This window comes from Schistocerca nitens, chromosome 4, assembly GCF_023898315.1.
Source record: "Schistocerca nitens isolate TAMUIC-IGC-003100 chromosome 4, iqSchNite1.1, whole genome shotgun sequence".
Taxonomy (NCBI): domain Eukaryota; kingdom Metazoa; phylum Arthropoda; class Insecta; order Orthoptera; family Acrididae; genus Schistocerca; species Schistocerca nitens.
This window is the reverse complement of record NC_064617.1, coordinates 307,836,498-307,855,508: the sequence shown is the minus strand read 5'-3', so window position 1 is coordinate 307,855,508 and position 19,011 is coordinate 307,836,498. Positions and strand designations below refer to the sequence as shown.

Here is a 19,011-nt window from a genome sequence, read left to right as displayed (position 1 = left end):
TAGCGTTTTTCAATAAGTCCAATAAACACAACAGAAACACATAACAGAGACATTAATCATCAGTCATATATTCTCCTTCACTATTTACAACAGTATGCCGACGCCGGGATAGCTCGATTCCACTCCACTGTGAAAATTACGAAGAACTCGTCGAGCCATGTCCGGAGGGCATTTTCATTCGGAAAGAAAGTTCCCTGAACGTTGTTCGATAGCGAGAAAAGTGAAAAATCTGAGGACGCAAGATCAGGTGAATAGGTTGGGGAATAACTTCTCAACCCATCTCCCGTATAGTGTTTTTTGTCAGTCTCGCAGAATGCGGGCGGGCGTTGTTGTGGAGTAGAATCACTTCACGCAGTCTTCCTGGTCATTGTTCTTCGATTTCGTTTGGTAGACCCGTCAGTTGTTGACTGTGGTGTGCGTACAGTAAGACCTTCGGTACACACACCATCAGATTATTTGACTTGTCGCTCTAACGAAGTAGGCGAGTGTCAGCAATAAGTCTCATGGTCTTATCGTGGCGTGTTTATCTTCTGCCGTTAGGCCAGACGATAGAAATGCCACTTGCACGCTTAGAGTATCAGATTGACGGTGACCAACTTGATTAATTTTCACACACATTTATTAAAATAATAAAAAGCATAGATATTACGTAACTTGATTCTGGATGATGTTTACAATTGACAGTCTGAAGTTCCTTTGGTCTTGATACTTGACAAAGTGTCTATACATTTCTCATCATGGCTCTGTGTACAGGAATATGATAATCGTATTAGGTGCAGACTGAAACTTGACTATAGACTGGTACAGACAAATGCAGACTAATGCAGACTGGTACAGACTGGTGCAGACAAATGCAGACTGACTAATCGCAGGTCTGTACACTCGTTATCAATCTCATTGGCTGCGTTACATATAATACGCGGATCGGCGGAAGCAGAATTTGGTCCGTCTCTAAGACAGCGCCATCTCGTAGTGCGGAGACGGACGAGCGCTGCGCCTGCGCTGTTGTACTTAGCAGGGCGCGCTCTAGTGGGAACGTTGTGTACGCGCTGACTACGCGGAACTATGTGCTCAACATTGACAGTAAATGTCAGCAGTGATGGTGAAACCTCGGGAAAGCAATTCGTGGAACACCACATCGTCGCTGTTCCACTAGATGAGTACCAATATCTTTTGTTCATACGGGCAGTTCTTTGTACGGGGAATTTCTGCTTTATTTGGGCTCAACCATTCCATTCTTTTCGTTATGTTAGGATAAAGACACCATTTTTCGTCACCAGTAACGATACAGGATAGGAATTGTCGGTGTCCTTCACGAGCCAATTGATGATGAGCAAGCAGAGATGCGCATATGGCCAACTGCCGATTTTTGTCAACGCAGCTTTGAGTATGCGGTACCCACATACCTGATTTTTCAACCTTCCTCATTGCATGCAAATGTCGCACGATCTTGGAATGATCACAGTTCATCACATTTGCCAGTTCTGGAGTACTCTGGCGTTTATCATTGTGGATTAATGCGTTGAAACGATCTTCATCAAACAGCAAAGATCTTCATGAATGTGGAGAGTCAGTAATTTAAAAATGATCCTCCTTAAAACGAGAAAACCATTTTCTTGCTATGCTCTGTCTAATGGCATCATCCCCATACACATCACGAAAGATGGTGGCTGATCCGCCGGTGTCAGCACTCTGCTGAACTCAAACAGAAGAATATTTCGGAAATGTTCCCATTTCTCCACATGGAACTCCCTTTTCTAGCATCCACAGTTCCACACATTGCCTCAAAATGGCAATATACAAAGTCAAATAGCAATAATGAACTACAAACAAAAAATCACACCCTATAAACAAGCCCATAGCAACCGGAATGCCAACGTGCAGAACGAAAACGCTACTAAATTATGCAGCAACCTAATAATAATCCTCATGCCTCTATCTGCCTGTATCGCTTAATTCCATTACAAAGTACCATACTCCGCAGGTGAAGTGGTGAAATATTGTTTTCGCAGTGGCGCTCGGGTCGGCGGTAGCGGCCACAAATCCATTTGATTACAGAAGTTTTAACCGCCATTATCTGGAGGTCAGTGAGAGTATAGGCGTGTCACCACACATTTTGTATAGATCCTGCGCTTGACTCTGACCATCTGCGCAGTGCCTTATGGAGTGAGTGCATGCGACTCTATTGATGATGGAACGTCCGCAGGTTGCAAATATTCGGAGCGGTGCTAGTAAAGAGGAGAAGGTTGTGAATTGGTCAGTCTTTCCCCCTCTTCTTCAGTCGCATTACTATCAATAGTTCAAACATGACTCTATAAATCTGCATACTTTCATCACGGATACTTGTGCTGAACAGTGGGTAATACATAGCTCCTACATTTTGCGAAGGACATATACATTTCGGTGGAGAGAAAGAAAGCGTTTCCAACTTGATGGTGGAACCTAGCCCTAGGGAATCTCCCAGCTAACAGCCTATGTCACCACTTTTACCTTCCAAAGTTCTGAAAAATGGACGTGTACTAATCCAGCAAGGTCCGAAAGAGCTGTGACAGTTGTAAGGTAGGACACACGCACTGAATGATAAAAACTATGAAGCGGCCCGTCAGATGTGAATGGGTCGCTCACTCGCTGACGTCAGTTTCCGCTGAAAGGGAAGCTAGACTCCTGACGCTGCACCAAGTTTTGATGCTTCAGGAAACCACTACTACAACGAGGGCTGTTCGGAAAGTCAGGTCCGATCGGTCGCGAAATGGAAACCACAGTGAAAATAAAATTTTTTTATTCGCAATAGTTAGCCACATCTAAATAGACGCCGCTTCGACTTAGACATTTGTCTTAGCGTTGTACAAACTTTCCAGTATCTTCGTCACAGACAATAGCCGCCTGGGCTTTCAGCCTTTTCTCTACCCTGGTTTGCTTTTCGTTGTTTGCGCCAAAATGTTGTCTTCGTAGCCAGCGGTTCATGTGAGCAGAGATGAACAACGGAGGGAGCCAATTAAGGGCTGTATTGTGGGTGATCAAAGACTTCCCATTGAAAACGCAGCAGCAGCTTCTACATTGCCCCTGCAGAATGCCGTTGAAAATTGACTTGAAGAAAGAAACGCATGACATTTATGTTATGTTGGCTGCATAGCTTCAGGCGAAATCTGTCACCAGATCCACACACTTGGCACGAGACACTGTTGTTTTAGGAATTTCTAATTGATGACTTTGCGCTCTGACCTGAAAAGAGTGACGTGAAGCGATCGACAGGCATACTAAAATCACTGCCCAACACATCTGTGCAAAGTTCCATCGGATTTTCACAGTGGTTTCCATTTAGCGCCAAATCGGACCGTACTTTCCGAATACGCCTAGTATTATTATTTTTTCTATTACGTAAGAGCAACTTTCGAAAACATTTATTTCAACTGTTCCTCCTCTATTTTCTTCCAAATTTCGCTCCTCATTTCCCGACGTTCCTTTCTTATTTTCAAGTGTCTCCAATCTTCTTCTTTGGTTTTTCATGGAGATATTCGTAATTCTGCAATGTTTTTGTAAGCGGCAGTCGTTCGTCAATATGTACTGCAGTAATTCTGAGTTTGTTCCAATTTCTTTGCACCATCCATTTTCAATTTATCTAAATAAGAGAACAGTCTTTTTGTCAGCCTGTTGGGATTCATCCTTTGGATGTGGCCAGGGAGAGCTATTCTTATTTTCGTAACCATATCTGTATGTTTTCATTATGAGTACAAAGTTCACTATTAGGATGTCTCCTTGCTTTTTAACTGGTTCCAAGATCTCCCTTGGTATTTTTCGCTCTGTAATTTCCAGTTCTTCCACTATCAACTTTTGTGCAGAATTAAAAATTATGCTGCACTATGTGCTTCTGGGTCAATTACTGGAAAGTAGTACTTTTTAGCATTGACGGATACTGATTTCGCATTATGCACATCCTTAGTGACAGGTTGTTTTCATCTTATTAAATCTTGCTTTATTGGCTTCTTTTCCGAAATATCTGTTCAATTATTTCTCACTGATACTGGAATCCGTTACTACTCTCAATTATTCCACGTCTGGTTTACATTAAGATAATATTTGTCATAAACTTGGTTTTCACGGAGGAGATTTCTAAGTATGGTTTCTTCGTTTTGTTCTTTCAGCAATTCTATCCATCGAGGGTCTGTTTCAATTGAGTATGAAGAACAGCTAGATCACCTGCAAATTCTAAACAGTCTATTTGTAGGTTGTCGCTTTTGTTACCTAATCTGTCTTCCTCATTGGTTTGGCTTTCTCTTGACGACATTCTCCATTCCGTTCTAAGTTTTTGTAGAATACAGTTAAAGAACAGCATGCAGAGACCGTCTCCCACACTGACTCCAGTTTTAATCTCAAATGTTCTAAAATTTCATTTTTAAATTTCGGTTTAGATTTGGTGTTTGTTAGTGTTTGGTTAATTAGGGCTGTGGTATTAGTATCTGAGCCCAGTTTGCAAAGAATTTCAAAGAGCGACTTCCTATCGTCTATGTCATAGGCTTTTTTTGAAATAGAAAAGAGTGATTATGGAAGCTTTAGGTCTCATTTTATTATTATTATTATTATTATTATTATTATTATTATTATTATTATTTCTGATTTTAAATTCAGACTGCTCTGAATGTCAGTTTTTTTCTAAAACCACATTGATATTGAACAATTTGCGGATCGAGTTGTTCTGCCCCGATTGATAATGATTTTGACAAGGTTTTGCAGGTAAACGATAGGAAACAAATGCCTCTGTAATGATAACATCGGTTTTACCTCATGTTTTGTGCAGTGGGCGGATTTTGGCTGTCTTCTCGTCTTCAGAAGTCTCTACTGTTAACCAAGCATTTTGGACGATTTATGTTAGCTCGTCTAGAAATTTGTTATTTCTGAAGTTCTGCAATTATTATTACTATTATTATTATTATTATTATTATTATTATTATGTGTGGTCTCTCTTACTTTTGTATGATATTTATTTAACGATAACGCTAGAAATAACAAGTTATTACTATATTATCTACGTTCTCAGACAACCAGACAAACTACTCTCCAGATGTGACTTTTCAGGCTTTCCCGATGGATCTGTTGCAAATACGCTCATAGGGTTTGCCGCCGGATCTTATGTTGTGGATTTACATGATACGATCCGATGGTAAACCAAAGAAGTGTATTTGATACTCTCCAGTTGCTCAGCACAACTGCATTCTCCAGTAGGCAGTTAAGTGAAGGATATACTTATAGATCTTGTAGTCGCTTTGTATCTCTTGATAGTGTTGGGGCAGTAATGGTGACCGACGATACCACGGGGATAGTGTGTACTGACTTCTGTTCCAACACGTGTGTTTCGTTATCTATCAAGTCCATGTATTTGACAATCCTTTCATTGTAGGTGATTCGCAGATTATGAGCGATGGGTGAAACGATATGTATAAGGAACGAGACTTGTTTAACTTTATTGATCACTGTTATGTCAGATCTATTACGAGGACGTGCTGGAAAGTAATTCCTCCGAATTCTTGATGTGAGAACTCTTAAGGATTCTGAAGTAAAACAGACATTATTAATATCCTACATCTTCATTCTTCACGTCTACATGTTCATTTTTCAACATAATCATCCTGGCGACGGACACATATCTCTCAATGAGAGACCAATTTGATGATATCATCACCGTAAAATGACATTGTTGACGGTGCCACAACCTCACCTCTGCTTGCCTCGCTTCATCACTATCAAAGAAAAGTCCTCCAAGCTGTGCTTTAAGTTTTAGAAACAGATGAAAATCGGATGGGAAGAAGTCGAGACTGTATGAAGGATGATCGATGTCACTGAACCCAATATGTCGAATCGTTACAGTTGTCGCAACGCGCCGGCTGGAGTGGCTGAGCGGTTCTAGGTGCTACAGTCTGGAACCGCGCGACCGCTACGGTCGCAGGTTCGAATCCTGCCTCGGGCATTGATGTGTGTGATGTCCTTAGGCTAGTTAGGTTTAGGTAGTTCTAGGGGACTGATGACCTCAGAAGTTAAGTCCCATGGTGCTCAGAGCCTTTTTTTTTTTTTTTTTTTTTTTTTTTTTTTTTTTTTTTTTTTTTTGTCGCAACGCTTGTGTGTGGCCTGAAGAAGAGAGTATTCCATCTAGGAGCGAACTCTTCGAAATATTGCATTCAATTTATTTAGAATCTCTCACACACCGATATAGTTATGTTACATACCTCCAAGTTATACCTCACAATTCTGAGGTTATCTCATCGAAGCGAGAAAGTCACCGAGTCATATGCACGACATGTATACCCCAACCGATATTGAGAAAAAAATAAAGAATTCGGAGGCTTTACTTTTTGCACGCCCTCGTCAAACGGATTGCTCTGTCCCTTATTATGCTGTGTTTCCAATAAGTTTTGAAATTTTCGTTTCCTGCAATACTGAGAAGACCGTATGTGCAGCACCGTCTGGATTTTGATGACCTCATCTTCTATTTTCAAATATTTCGAGGGTTCCAGTGTTTAACATCCAGATTGAAAGTGTAAAATGGTCTTCTTTTGATGCCCACGCTTCCTCGTTTTTTCAGGGTGTATTTTCGGTAGTTCTTCATTGAAAGGACCGGACACAGACATTCCTGAGTTTCTGTATACAAAACAGGGTGCGTCAAGCAATTGTTTGATGCTTGTAAACTGACCGTAGCCTGGCAGAGGTCATTCCAATGTTTACGGTGCAGTTATTTTCCAAGCAACTATACTATCTTAATGTCATTTATTTCTTAGAACTTGGAACTGTTCCAGATGTTTCTACCAAATTGAGCGGTTTGTAGCTAATTTTCGAGTTGCTAGTACTTTATTAAGTGTTAAGTCATCGTTGGAAAAATACTTCTTCCTAAGTTGGTTTTCGTGCATCTCCCCAATAACTGTAACCCTCCTCTCTCATGTGGAATAATTGGATTTACAACAGATGATTTAGGATGACAGATTCCATAATTCGCAAAATTCCCCGGGTTTTCCTCTGTATTTCTTTTATGCCTGGTGTCTTCAAGATAATAGGGCCACATTGTTAGCATCGTAACTGTATAAACGTTAATGTCGCTAAAGGTGTCTTTTTCTTCAGCTAGGTTAGATTTCCAAACTGAGGAAAGTCTGCTGATGTATATATCCGTGATGCACGTAACAATCGTCTTCCTTGAAGGATTATTATTATTATTATTATTATTTCTTGCTTTTCTCAGACGTTATGTCTGGTCAAAAATGGAAAGTGACGCGGATCTTGATCAAGCGTGACTTCCTTTTAACTGTACGGTATATGTTATATTGCATTTAGGAACTTTCTGGTAATTGAACATGTATCAATAATTACGGATTTCTGTAGTTTTATATATAAGTTTGGATGTAGCTGTATTGCATTGATGTACTGGTGGATATTGTGTGGTATGACTCCTGTAGTTGATAGTATAATTGGTATAATGTCAACTTTATCCTGATGCCACATGTTCTTGACTTCCTGAGCCAGTTGGATGTATTTTTCAATTTTTTCTCCTGTTTTCTTTTGTATATTCGTTGTATTGGGTATGGATATTTCGATTAGTTGTGTTAATTTCTTCTTTTTATTAGTGAGTATTATGTCAGGTTTGTTATGTGGTGTTGTTTTATCTGTTATAATGGTTCTGTTACAGTATAATTTGTATTCATCATTCTCCAGTACATTTTGTGGTGCATACTTGTATGTGGGAACGTGTTGTTTTATAAGTTTATGTTGTAAGGCAAGCTGTTGATGTATTAATTTTGCTACATTATCATGTCTTCTGGGGTATTCTGTATTTGCTAGTATTGTACATCCGCTTGTGATGTGCTCTACTGTTTCTATTTGTTGTTTGCAATGTCTGCATTTATCTGTTGTGGTATTGGGATCTTTAATAATATGCTTGCTGTAATATCTGGTGTTTATTGTTTGATCCTGTATTGCAATCATGAATCCTTCCGTCTCACTGTATATATTGCCTTTTCTTAGCCATGTGTTGGATGCGTCTTGATCGATGTGTGGCTGTTTTAGATGATACGGGTGCTTGTCATGTAGTGTTTTCTTTTTCCAATTTACTTTCTTCGTATCTGTTGATGTTATGTGATCTAAAGGGTTGTAGAGGTGGTTATGAAATTGTAGTGGTGTAGCCGATGTATTTATATGAGTGATTGCTTTGTGTATTTTGCTAGTTTCTGCTCATTCTATAAAGAATTTTCTTAAATTGTCTACCTGTCCATAATGTAGATTTTTTATATCGATAAATCCCCTTCCTCCTTCCTTTCTGCTTAATGTGAATCTTTCTGTTGCTGAATGTATGTGAGGTATTCTATATTTGTGGCATTGTGATCGTGTAAGTGTATTGAGTGCTTCTAGGTCTGTGTTACTCCATTTCACTACTCCAAATGAGTAGGTCAATATTGGTATAGCATAAGTATATGTAGCTTTTGTCTTGTTTCTTGCTGTCAATTCTGTTTACAGTATTTTTGTTAGTCTTTGTCTATATTTGTCTTTTAGTTCTTCTTTACTATTTGTATTATCTATTCCTATTTTTTGTCTGTATCCTAGATATTTATAGGCATCTGTTTTTTTCCATCGCTTATATGCAGTCGCTGTGGTTATCCAATATGTAATCTTCTTGTTTAGTGTTTTTTCCCTGTGTAATTTCTGTGTAATGACTGAAGTTAATATTTTGTATATTGTTGGTAGGCATGTTATGGGGCGATATTTAGCTGGGTTTGCTGTGTCTGCTTGATCTTTAGGTTTCAGATAAGTTATTCCTTGTGTAAGTGTATCGGGGAATGTGTATGGGTCTGCAGTGTAACTGTTAAATAATTTAGTTAGATGTGAATGTGTTGAGGTGAACTTTAGCTAGAAATTTGCTATTTTATCTTTTCCAGGGGCTTTCCAATTGTGAGTAGAATTAATTGCTTGGGTGACTTCATGTTGCAAAATTATCACTTCAGGCATTTGTGGTATCATCTTGTATGTGTGTGTTTCTGGTTGTATCCACCGTGCATGCCTGTTATATTTCACCGGGTTTGACCATATGTTGCTCCAGAAGTGTTCCATGTCTGTTATGTTTGGTGGATTGTCTATTTGAATGTGTGTGTTATCTATTGTCTGGTAAAATTTCTTTTGGTTTGTGTTGAATGTTTGGCTTTGTTTCCTTCTATTTTCACTTTTTTTTATCTTCTAAGTCGTTTGGCCAATGCTTGTAATTTCTGCTTCTTTTCATCTAATTGCTCTATCGCTTCTTGTTGTGAGATTTTACCTAACCTTTCTCGTTTTTTTTCTCACATTTCATTTCTTATAAATTGTATTAGCTGTCCGATGACTTTTCTCAGTTTTTATATTCTGATCTGTAGCCTGTGTTGCCATGCTGGTTTTGTGCGTTTCTTCTGTGTGTTGGTTGGTTCTGATCTCTGCCTAGTGTTTGTTTATATTTAGTGTAGTGAGTGCTCCTATATAAACCAGTAGTTGTAACTCTTCCATAGTTGTGTTTTCATTTATTTTGTTGTGTATGATTGTGTTGATAGTTTTTATTGTTGTTTCGACTTGTGGGTTATTTGGCGGTCTATGCAAGAATGGTTTAATGTCTATATTTGTGTCTTTGTATTCTATATATGTCAGCTGAAATTTTTCTTCTATATCTGACATGTGTGTCACTTCGTGTTCTATTTGTGCTTGTTCTGGTGGCTGTCTTAAGATTTCGTTTTCCTCTGATTGTTTAATTGATGCGTGTTGTTCGTTGTTGGTCTGCTCTGGGATGTTTGAGTCCATTACTATATTTTCTTCTTCTTCTGATTGCACATTATTTTGTTCCAGTATTTGTTGTACTTGTTGTTTGTTATTATTATTATTATTATTATTATTATTATTATTATTATTTACATTGTTTGTACCCATAGAGGATCATATAAAGAAAATTATGATATGTGGTTGTCATTTTTCATGCTCTTCCAGAATTGTTTCATCATCTCGCTATGCTTAGCTCGACGTTCATCTGACCACTTTCTTCTAGGTACCTTGGATTTGTCTTCTGATGAAATTTCTCAGCTGTAGACCTTATGTCTGAAGACGTTTCGATCTTCAGTATCTGTCGGTGAGATTTTGGCATTTTTTTGGATCAGCCTGGTTCTGTTTTATGCAGATTGTAGTCGTTTTCAGTTTCTGTAAGTACGTCAAAATTTTCTGTATTAGTAAGTTGTCACCAAGTCTTATGATGTGTCTGTAGAATTTCTGTCGTCGTTTGCGGAAATCGGTTTCGATGTCGGAATACTTTTGTGTGACTGCTTGTAACTGTAGACGGTATCCTTTGTCTGTGAGTTTTGGGCCAAGGATTTTTCGGATTATTTTTCTTTCAGCCTTTTTGATATTTTCGAGGTCTCCTTTGTCATTAAGATTTAGAGTCTCGCTGGCGTAGAGCGTTTCAGGTATGATAACAGTCGTGTAGTGTCGAACTTTTGTGTTGATGTTTATGTATTTTTTATTGTAGGTGCTGACAACTTTTTCATATGCTTTCCGCATTTTGAGTTCTCGTGTTTTTTGTGCTAATCTTTCTGTACCTCTAGACTCAATAATTTCTCCTAAGCACTTCAGGCGCTTAACCGTGTTTATTATTATTATTATTATTATCATTATTGTCATCATCTATAGTGCCATACGAGACAAGTCGTTGCTTAGTGTCATTATCAAATACCTCGAAAAGTTCTATACCGATTTATTTCAAATTTTTGTTCGGTATGGTAATAAACTTTCGGACAGACATAGGCTGCAAATATTTAAATATATATTGATTGTAAATAGATATATACTATATAAAGGGTAATATTTACACGATGCTCTAATAAAACTGCAGGCACACATGTGCTATATATTTTTAATATAAAGGATTATTCTAAATGATAGTCCCATGTCCAAAACTTCGTATTTACTCAAGCAGAAATTCAAAATGAACACGCTGTATACCAATGAAAAGAGGAAGTTTCAAAGTTTTTTTTTTTCGTAATATTTGATATCAATTTAATAAATTTAATAACTTGTAATAAATTAGTTTTCAATAATTATTTAATAATTACAAATGTGATACATGTTATAAATGTTCAGTGCGGTCACCGCTGACTGCACGGCAGACATCGGCGCGGTAGCCAAACTCGTCCCACCCACGTGAAAGCGTGTCTGCCGTTACTGAGAGCACGGCAGCAGCGGCACCGCAGGTCGTTCAGAGTGGGTTGGTAGAGGCGGGACATAAACAGCTTCCTTCACATAACCGCACAAGGAATAGTCGCAGGGTGTGAGATCAGGAGATCTCGGTGGCCAAAAGTACAGAATCAGGTCCTGAAGTCCCCTGCGACCGATCCAGCGCTAAGGAAGGGCGTCATTCAAAAAGCCTCATACATCACGGTGCCAATGGGCCGGAGCTCCATCCTGTTGGAAACTGAAGTCCTGAGAATCTTTCATAACTTGAGCGGACAGCCATCGTTCCAACATGTCCAGGTACATCATTCCCGCAAAGAAAACTGGTCCATAAACCTTTGTACGGGATGCGGCACAGAACACGTTGATCTTTGGTAAGACTCTTTCGTGTTGCAATGGTGAATGTGGATTTTCCAAACCCCATATGCGAACATTGTGTCTGTTGACTTTTCCTCTAAGGTAGAATGTCGCTTAATCGCTTAAAAATTACACGCTGGCGAATTGCGTCATCCTCCATCTTCCCTAGCACATACCACAAAATGCGAGGCGCTTCTCTTTCTCATTGGGGTTGAGAGCCTGCACAAGTTGTAATCAGTGAGGTTTGTACAGCAAAAGCCGTCGCAGATCTTTCAGTACAGTTGGATGGGGTATTCCAAGTTCTCGACTGGCTCTACTGCGCACAAAACTTTCTTGAATCCGTCGGACATCATTGCAACTCACTTTTCGCGAATTCAAGTACACAGAAAACCTTGCGCTCCACAGTCGCCATCTCACTCACAACTGACAGTGAAACGGAATGACGGCCCTTTGCCACGCGAACTCTACCGGTCGCTTCTGAAACCATCACCGCCCGCCCGCCAAAACCTTTGAAACTTCCTCTTATCATTGGTATAAAGCTTGTTGGGTTTGGATTTGTACTTGAATACATACGAATTTTTGAAAATGGCTCCATCACTTAGAATAACCCTGTATATACACTATGTGATCAAAAGTATCCGGACACCTGGCTGAAAATGACTTACACGTTCGTGGCTTCTTGCATCGGTAATGCTGGAATTCAATATGGTGTTGACCACCCTTAGTCTTGATGACAGCTTCCACACTCGCAGGCATACGTTCAATATGTTCTGAAAGGTTTCCTGGGGAACGGCAGCCCATTCTTCACAGAGTGCTGCACTGAGGAGAGGTATCGATGTCGGTCCGTGAGGCCTCGCACAAAGTCGGTATTCCAAAACATCCCTAAGGTGTTCTATAGGATTTAAGTCAGGACTGCGTGCAAGCCAGTCCATTACAAGGATGTTATTGTCGTGTAACCACTCCGCCACAGACCGTGGATTATGAGCAGGTGCTCGATCGTGTTGAAAGATGCAAATGCCATCCCCGAATTGCTTATCGACAGTGGGAAGCATGAAGGTGCTTAAAACATCAATGTAGGCCTGTGCTGTGATAGTGCCACGCAAAAGAAGGGGTGCAAGCCCCCTCCATAAAAAACACGACCACACCATAAGACCACCGCCTCCGAATTTTACTGTTGGCACTACACAGCTGGCAGGTGAGGTTCACTGGACATTCGCCATACCCACACCCTGCCTTCGGATCGCCACATTGTATACCGTGATTCGTCACTCGACACAACGTTTTTCCACTTTTCAAGCGTCCAGTGTTTACGCTCCTTACACCAAGCGAGACGTCGTTTGGCATTTACCGGCGTGATGTGTGGCTTATGAGCAGCCGCTCGACGATGAAATCCAAGTTTTCTCACCTCCTGCCTAACTGTCATAGTACTTGCAGTGGCTCCTGATGTAGTTTGGAATTCCTGTGTGATGGTCTGGATAGATGTGTGTCTGTTACACATTACGACCAACTGTCAGTGGTCTCTGTCAGTCAACAGATGAGGTCGGCCTGTAGACTTTTGTGCTGTACGTGTCCCTTCACGTTTCCACTTCTCTATCACGTAGGAAACAGTGGAGCTAGGAATGTTTAGGAGTGTGGAAATGTCGCGTACAGACGTATGACACAAGTAACACCTAATCACCTGACCACGTTGGAAGTCCGTGGGTTTCACGGAGAGCCCCATTCTGCTCTGTCACTATGTCTAATGACTACTGAGGTCGCTGACACGGAGTACCTGGCAGCACAATGCACCTAATATGACAAACGTATGTTTTTGGGGGTGTCTGGATACTTTTCATCACATAGTGCATGTATGACGTATAACTATAAACGTATTTGTGTAACATATAAAGGGGAAAAGGTTGTTAGCAAAGATCTCAGAAAGTTGTTGAACTACTCACTTCAACTTTTTACACGATGCTCTAGCAAACATTCTAAACACTCAGACGGATATACGCTACATATTTTTTTAATTATAATGTACAGTTTCCTCTTAGAACCGAATGTAAAGAATAAAATACTATGCTATGATGTGCTCTGCTGTGAAAGTGCGTGGTTTTTTTTTTTTTTCTTTCTCACAGTCACATTTAATTACATAGCAGGGGATTTAACCATTAAACAGATTGTTTCTCCCATATATATTCTTTCTCCTTATATATGATTTTAAAAACAAATTGAATACAAGACTGTGTGCTGTTATGATTTTTTTCTTTGCTCTCAGTTTTAACAGAAAACGGTAAAGTTCTGTTTGTGGCTTATCGGCTTCTGAGTAGAACGCTACTATAGAATCTGAATCGTCCGAAACATTGTGATCCTATCCGTTTGCACATTAAAACCATGCAAAATATTGTCATTGAAGCTAGTATCCTCACAGATGTAGCAGCTGGGGAAATCTGTCATACCCTGCATACCAGTGTTCCCATTCAATTTGCCTATTCATTTTAAGCGTCTTCAGTTCCCGATCAAGATTTAGTTAGCAATTACAAGGAATGAGGCTCGAGGTCAGAGAGAGCGGGGGAGGGCAAATGGGCAGAGAGAGGGTGAGGACAGGGACGTAGAGAGGGGGAAAGAGAAGATGGACAGAGAGAGGGGATATGAGGTGATGGAAGGAGGAGGACAAGATGAGAGGAGGGGGCAGGAGATGGACAGAGAGACAAGGGAGGGAGAGATAAGCCGTATATCCAATTCCCATACATATTTAGCAGTGGTGAAGCACTGGTGGGTTTGCTAGTAGTATTATAAGAATAAATATTGCAAAAGAGTTCACTATCCGGGACTTGTGATTTATTATTAGTTGGACACTTCCCAAGCGTTTTTGACAGCGTGATGTATTGGTGGATAGTCAGCGAAGATCCGTGTAAAGTGGTTTTTGGTAGTTGGCAGACTGGAAAGATATTTTGCCACTACTCGCAGCGTGCCGAAAAGGACCGGGACCACTTTCACTGCCAGAATCCTTGTAGTCCAGTTTACATGTGCTTTTATCTGGCAAGTTTTTCATGTTTTTCCTTGTCGCTTTTGCGATCATCACCTGGGATGCCAGTGTCAATGATCCACGCTTCTTTTTTCTCAACAGTCGTGATATCTGGTGCATCGTCTTCCAGAATTCGATCTGTATAATACCCAAAAGTCCCATAGTAATTTGGTGTGTCCGTCTTCGACAACTTTTTCTGGCTGGTGATCCCACCAGTTTCTTGCCACCGGGAAACGATACTTTGGCATACGTTCTAGTGGATCATTCGTGCCACGTCATTGTGCATCTGACTGTAATCTGTTCGAGCGATCTTTACTATTATCCCCATTGTTATTATTATTTAAAGCAGCTAAATGACACCCATTCGAAAGATTAATGACGTCGACTTCAATAGACATGGAGTACTGCTAGAATGTCCCCGAGGCAATGCATGGCAAGCAAATAATTCAAGGGTGGAAACTTTCATCTAGTAAAAAGTGTTAATGTTTCTACACTCTTCCTATTTTTCTATCTGCATGTTTCATGCGCAGCTAGACATATATTCTCTTCAAGATACATAATTAATGTTGAAGCTCACTCACGTGTCCGTGTGTGCTTGCAAATAAATTTGTTCTTGGGTAGGTTGCGCCTTAAGCAAACACAATTTTTTCATATATTTTATCGAAACATGTTTTCTTGAAGTTAAAACACCTTCAGTAGGATTTTTTATATGCGTTGTACCAAATAACAGGAAAAATTGCTTTCTAATGTCTGTGCTCATAGAGTTTCTAATTTTAAGTAAATTGTTCACAAACTGATAACAAAAAATTTTATACCTTGTTGAAACTTCCTGGCAGATTAAAACTGTGTGTCGGACCGATAGTAGAACTCGGGACCTTTGCCTTTCGAAGGAAAGCTTCGGTAAAATTTGGAAGGTAGGAGACCAGGTACTGGCAGAAGTAAAGCTGTGAGGACGGGGTGTGAGTCGTGCTTAGAGCACTTGCCCGCGAAAGGCAAAGGTCCCGAGTTCGAGTCTCGGTCCGGTACACAGTTTTAATCTGCCAGGAAGTTTCATATCAGCGCACACTCCTTTGCAGAGTGAAAATCTCATTTATACCTTGTTAATAGACGCTGCGGTTCCTGTAGCTTTTGCAGTACAGCTATTATTCTTTTACAGTTTGACATTTGCAGCTGCTTATAAGGCACACGTTATTATTCGTTATTGTCGAACGAGACCCTTCGACGAAATCTACTTCAAATGTATTCCTTCAACAATTAACCGACAGAATTTCACGTATTGCGTGACATGGCATTATCAATGAATTATTCAGGAAGAGACATTATTGATTTTAGGCTTTTTCTGTCTTTATCCTTTATGTCGGAACACATTCGGGAAAATTGGCAGAATTTTCCTGAAACGTAAGATCAGATGTGTATTTCACCCGCTGCTCAATACAAATTCCTTGTTGGGATGTGTTAAGGACGACCCAGGATTGCAAGTCTTCCACATTCTGTGCCTTTGCGGGAACATGTACCTAAGTCAGACCATGTGGATGATACAGGAAAGATGCGGGGAGGCACAAGCTCGCACAGATAAGAATCAAACAAGTCATCTGTGGTGGATTGCTGCTTCTACAACGGAAATTGCATGAATTGCAACGGCACTAAGTTTTTAAAACAGACCAGTATATTCTGGGATTGAGTTTTAAAAGAGTCTGCCGGCCGGTGTGGCCGTGTGGTTCTAGGCGCTTCAGTCTGGAACCGCGTGACCGCTACGGTCGCAGGTTCGAATGCTGCCTCGGGCATGGACGTGTGTGATTTCCTTAGGTTAGTTAGGTTTAAGTAATTCTAAGTTCTAGGGGACAGATGTCCACAGATGTTGAGTCCCATAGTGCTCAGAGCCATTTTTTTTAAAAAAAGAGTCCATATAGATCCGGCTACGTGATGAGCTGATGAATATAGACAGTCGCTTAGAGTTAAGTAAGGGGTTGAGACCCACCCTTGTGCGTGCTGAAAGCACAGAGACAGTCTTAGATCACACGACGCGGTAATCGTGCTTCCTCCGCATCAGTGGCGTCCGGTCCGTTACCCCGAAAACAAACAAACACCATCCGAACAGGCCGTGAAGGCCCAACAGGACCGACCGGCCGCCGTGTCATCCTCAGTGCTTAGGTCGGTGGTGGCAAAGAGACTGAAGACCACTGCTCGTGTCCTAACGGAGTACTTTCTTCTCCACCTCAGCAGCGGGACCGCCCATCACCATCAAAAGACCTGAAGAGAGCAACAAGTCAACCTGCCGAAACATCACACCATTGGGACACCACCCGACTGAGTACGATGAAGCATTTATAGACACACAGCCTAACAATAATACGTGAAACACCCAAAAGACACGGCCGAATGTCACGCTGGCCGGTGTGGCCGAGCGGTTCTGGGCGCTACAGTCTGGAACCGCGCGACCGCTACGGTCGCAGGTTCGAATCCTGCCTCCGTCAGGGTTGTGTGTGATGTCCTTAGGTTAGTTAGGTTTAAGTAGTTCTAAGTTCTAGGGGACTGATAACCTTAGAAATTAAGTCCCATAGTGCTCAGAGCCATTCGAACCATTTTTGAATCGAATGTCACTCTTACTTTGTACAAGTACGCACCATTTCCGGTATGTAAATCATTAAAATTGCAGTTTTCCGTGGTTGGAAGAACAGCCACTGGAGTTCATTAGTGTTGTTCGTGTTTAGTGCTTTTACCAGGCCTTCTAGGACATGTAGGCCGCGTGAACAACGCCAGATGTTGGGTTGTCACTGTGAAGAACACAGAGATGTTCCGTTCTCGTATGAGACAGCGTTATCATCACCTGAGAGAGTTTCAGAAGGGCTTATTGAGAGTCTCCATTTGGCTGATCGAATTGTGCATTATGAATATTTGGGGCACTCCGATGTGACAATGGCCTGGTGTTGGACTGCATGGGAATGGGACGACGAGCACACTCGTCCTGAAGGTTCCGTTCACACACGTCTGACCACAACAAGAGAGGGTCGAAGTACAGGGCTATTACAAATGATTGAAGCGATTTCATAAATTCACTGTAGCTCCATTCATTGGCATATGGTCACGACACACTACAGATACGTAGAAAAACTCATAAAGTTTTGTTCGGCTGAAGCCGCACTTCAGGTTTCTGCCGCCAGAGCGCTCGAGAGCGCAGTGAGACAAAATGGCGACAGGAGCCGAGAAAGCGTATGTCGTGCTTGAAATGCACTCACATCAGTCAGTCATAACAGTGCAACGACGCTTCAGGACGAAATTATGACTGTTGTGGACAAGTTTGCCTTAGAAGAGGGTACTATGGCTTTATGACATCCTTCCAAAATGAATCAGTGCATGCTTTCAAGCCAGAGGGAATGCTACGTCGTACTGCTAAGTTAAATCATACTGCCAAGCTCCTTGTAAATTTGGCTCGATTTTGTAAGTACTGAAATAACACCACATACCCTCTCAACTCGTTAAGTTTTGTTACGTTTCTTTTTCCACTTCTGGATGCTTCACTTCTTTTGTCATGGAGTGCGTATATAAATCGTCGTTATCGTTTTTGAATTTAAAAGTTCACTGCTTATTTTAGTTGTACTGATGCTTATACCGACAGCATTTGTCTCTTCGTTTCATGTATGTGTTAAATTTATCGTTTTGCCCCCTTTATTTTTGGAACGGAAGATTCCTTTGCTCCATTTCGTCTGTAACATAGTTCACTGATCGCTTCCACCTTACCCGCCCTCCCCCTATTCTACCGTTGACACGCGATGGCGCACGATTCGCAGGTAACCGATTCTATCCCTGGTGATGCTCGAGTCCACTGCCAGAATTTGGCCGGCAAGGGAAGGAGAGAGAATATAGCAGCATACCGTTCCCATTCAACATTATCGTGGGATTGGTAACAGTTCCCTCCACAGTGTCTGATAGAGAGATCCATGATGTTTAGTAGGCTACGTGTCAGCACAGAGTTTTGCCCTCTCCATTCTATATATGCCTCGTCAACAACACAGACCCAATACTTCTTTGATTACACATACCTTAGCGTCATGTAAAGAATGACACTGAACACAAAACACTCATATTCAGCAAACGAAAGGTTAAGCTATCCACCAAAGAGAGTCCTTTGAATGTGCCGACTGAACCAACATGCGGAATCTTTCTCACGAACCTGATCGACTGTAGCGAGCGAGGTAGCTGAAACGTATCTTGTGTATGCTGTGCTATTATTATTATTATTATTATTATTATTATTATTGGGCAACGGCCTTGCCGCAGTGGACACACCGCTTCACATGAGATCACCGAAGTTAAGCACTGTCGGGCGTGGTCGGCACTTGGATGGGTGACCATCCAGGCCGCCATGTGCTGTTGCCGTTTTTCGCGGTGCACTCAGCCTCGTGATACCAATTGAGGAGCTACTCGACCGAATAGTAGCG

The 19,011-nt window shown here is 41.1% G+C and overlaps 1 protein-coding gene and 1 pseudogene across 1 annotated transcript in view; both read left to right on the top strand.

Moving 5' to 3' along the window:
• LOC126253138 (potassium voltage-gated channel subfamily KQT member 4) overlaps window positions 1-19,011 on the top strand; it is a 1,084,963-nt gene that overhangs the window by 575,026 nt on the left and 490,926 nt on the right. The gene's annotated exons all lie outside the window — the stretch shown is intronic.
• LOC126253794 (5S ribosomal RNA) lies at window positions 18,832-18,949 on the top strand (annotated as a pseudogene).